The sequence below is a fragment of the Sturnus vulgaris genome, chromosome 20 (genome assembly GCF_052056855.1).
Source record: "Sturnus vulgaris isolate bStuVul1 chromosome 20, bStuVul1.hap1, whole genome shotgun sequence".
Classification (NCBI taxonomy): domain Eukaryota; kingdom Metazoa; phylum Chordata; class Aves; order Passeriformes; family Sturnidae; genus Sturnus; species Sturnus vulgaris.
In genome coordinates, this window is record NC_142262.1 from 7,133,002 (window position 1) to 7,136,678 (window position 3,677).

A 3,677-nucleotide genomic window follows, 5' to 3' on the forward strand; every position below is an offset into this window, starting at 1 on the left:
GCTGCCTGCTCTGCTGTGCGGGGATGGAAGGACAGGACTCAGCCAGGCTCGGTCGGCGGCGCATAAAGAGCAGCTCCAGGGAGGCTCCTCCCCGAACGCAGGTGAGCAGCAGCAGCAGCAGAGATGGAGGCACATCTGAAAAAATGACTCGAAAAACCAGTTTAGGGTGGAAAGAGCAGAGCCCCAGAGGGAGAACGGGAGACCTCGCCCTGGCTCGGAGAGGGTTTGGGCTCACACAGCCACAGCCGAGCAGCAGCTTCCCAGCAGAGGGACAGAGAGCACTTTGCAGGGAGGAAAAGCCTGGGAACGAGGCTTGCAGAGAATGCACTGCAGCCAGCGAAGCACATTTAAAACATCTCCTTGCAGCATCTGTTTGAAATGCTACAGAACTGCGGAATCCCCAAGGACAAAGCCAACCAAGCATTTTCCAAGGTGGCAGCAGCACTTTGGGGATCAGCAGTTCTCAGAACATGATGTTATTTTGCAGTCCAGCAAACTTTTGGCCCAGGCTCAGCAAAAGGTGGCCCTGACTCCCAGGAAAACACTGAGGGCTCATGGCAGAGGGAAAGTCAGCAGCTCCAGCACAGCAGCCCAGGACCCCAGCCAGCAGGATTCAGGCTCTGGGACAAACCCAGCCTCGAAGATCTGGGTCTGAGGCTCTGCCCAGGCACTCTGTCTACACAAGACCTTAGACCAGGCTTTGCCTCTGGGCAGTTCTTTCCCCTCTCACAGTCCCAAGTGGTTCTCAGTAAGCTCAGTAACACCCTGGCATCTCTGTGGCTCCTGGGGATGCCCAGTGGGGTTCCCCACCCCACGGCTCTCCCCAGCCACAGCCAGGGCTGGCTACCTGCTGGTCGCAGACAAAGCCAAGTTCAAAGGTCGCCACAAAGCAGGAACCCTGTGTTTCAGGCTGATCCAGCACAAATCCCACAGCAACATGGGATCTTGCCTAGTGCAGGACCAGGGAGGGAGGGCAGAGGGTGGAGGAGGAAGGGGACAGGAGAAGATGGGGTCACAGCCCCCACATAAGCACCAGCAAGACACCAGTGATCCCAACACAGGTTTGTGGCTGTTCTTCATCTTTTTTGTGTGGTTCAATGACAACCCAGGGGCAGAGGAAAAGGCCCAGGGTCCATTGTCCCTTCCTGGGTAACCTCTTTGTCCTCTTTAAATTTAAATCACACTTGTCTCAGGAGAGAGTGGAAGACACAGACAGGATGGGAAGTGGTTGCTGAGAGATCACCCCTTTGCCACTGACATCCCACTGACTGATGCCAGCAGTGATGCTCTCTGACCACAACTGCTGGAGGCCCAGGAGATCCCAGACCTGAGCCAGTCCCTGTCATTGGCATTCAAAGGCTTTCAGTGACCCAAAGCCTTGCCAGAGACGAGAGCTGAAAGCACTTGATTGCACACAGACCTGATTTTGTATCCACACAAAGCAGGAGCATGGGACAAGCTCTTCTGTGGGGGACTGCTTTTTGCATGAGCCAGGAGGGAATTAATTGCCTGTAGATTCAAAGGAAACTAAATTGGACAAGATCATCTGCCTGTAATCCCCTGGCAAATCCCCTGGCACGTGGAGGAAGTTCTAAGAATTAGTACCAAGAGTAAACTAAGCACATACCAACAGAGCCCTGTGGACAGCCTGCTTTCCAAGCCATCCATCACCCTGGAGCCCACGGCTGGGGCTCCTCACCTGCACAGCTCCAAGGCTGCACCTTCCTCTCCTCTGTGTCACAACACACAGATGTGATCCTGCCCGTGGCCAAGCCCCTGCCTGGTGAAAATCCCTTGGAAAGACAGAGTGTTCCGAAGGCAGCAGTCCTTGCTGTCAGCCCTGTGCACACAGACACACGCCCTGGCAGGAGGCACACAGACAGGACAGACAAACAGGGGATAATCTCTGGGAGGAGAGCAGCGTCCTTGGCAGGGCACAGAGCGTGAGGCACGAGCTGGGAAGCCAGGCCAGGTCCTGCCTGGTGCTGAGCCCCAGGAGTGATGCTGAGCACCCAGCCTGCCTCGAGCTGCCTCTCCCTCAGCCAGACAGGGGAGGAGGACAGGCAGAGCCCATGTGAGGGGCAGCTCCTGGCTGCCTGCTCATCCTCGGAGAAGCAGGGCTTGCCCGGCCCTCAGCAAAGCCCTGTCCCATCCTCAGGAGAAAAGGCTGGCAGGGCAAGCCAGAGGATGGCTCTGGGGTGATGGGTCTTGCCAGCCCAGCAGCCCCAGCACAGCACCCAGCCCAGAAGTTTCTGCTGCTGCCCATCACCTGTGGCACATAAGGAATGTTCTGCTGCTGCCAGCTCGGCCTCCCCTGCTCTGGGATGGACACCAAGATCTGCTCAGGGGAAGGGGATGTCGCTGCAGGAATCCTCAGGGGATTATGAGAGATCCTCACACTTGTGACTGGCACTGCTGGATCCAGCCCAGGTCACTTCCAGATCCTCCGTGGGTTTTGCCCAGACTGGCCCGAGCTGTGCCAGGGCAGAGCACCGTGGTTAACCCAGACCCTGCAAGAAGCAACAGGCAAGGAGACCAGTTCAACCAGTTCTCCACCACAGCCACCCACACAGCTGCACCTGGCACTGGGCCCAAAATGTGGGGCAGGACCTGCCTGCCCCTGTGCAGCTGGAAAGCTGAGCACAGCTCTGGGAGATCATCCCAACAGCGTCACCAAGGGTCCCCCAGCTCCAGACCACTCCAGCCTGGCAGCCCCATCCCAGCTCCATCCCCAACAGGGTCACTCTGCTGCAATGGGGACCAGGTTCCCTCCTGCCACAGCTGGCAGAGCTGCTGTGCCCACAGGACAGGGGTGGGGTCGGGGGTGGGCAGCCTGGTTCTCATCCCAGTTGTTCCAGCCTGGAAATGCTGCCCCTGGTCCAGAGGCAAAGCCAATCCCAGAGCAGGTTGTGCCTTGCCCAGGCACATTCCCAGCTGGGCTCCAGCTCTGTTTGGGGGCTGAGACATCTCCTGGGGGGATAGACCTGGGGCTGGCTGCTCCTGCAGGGCTCCAGACACAACAGGAGGTTGGGGAAGTCACACCACAATCACTTCATTCGTTTTCCTGAGCAGGATTTACCCCCATGGCTGGGAGCTGTGCCAGGTGCAGATGCCTGGTTTTGCAGGGCAGTCACACAGCCAGCAGCTGCCTCTTGCTGCTCACACAGCCGAGCAGTTGCCTGCAGGGACAGATAGCAGGCACAGCTGCCTGGAGGAGCTCGGCGAGCACAGAACATTTCAAGGCAGGGAGATTTCAGGAACCATCCTGAGCAAACCTTTCATAAGAGATTGGCAGAGGCTGGAGGATGGCGTGCTGTCCTTATCAGCTTGCTGGGTTTTTACAAAGGGGATGGCAGGTGACATGGCCTATAAATGATTTACTGTTACCTGTGAAGGCCATTTGCCTTCTTGGATGACAAGGAAGTTGCCTCCCCTGTACCTCTCCCCTCCTGAACACCCTCTGCACACCATTCCTTCTTTCCATTTCACCTCCTTGCTTTTGAACTTCTTCATTTTTGAACTTATCCCCCTAGGATGTGATGCAACAAAATCAAAGCACTGAACAAACCTCCCGTGTCATCACACCACTCAGAGCTGCTTCTGGCCAGACACTGCAGGGGAAATTCCACTTTTAAGGTCCTAAATGCCTCTATAGAGTAGTGAGTGCCACAGCAGAA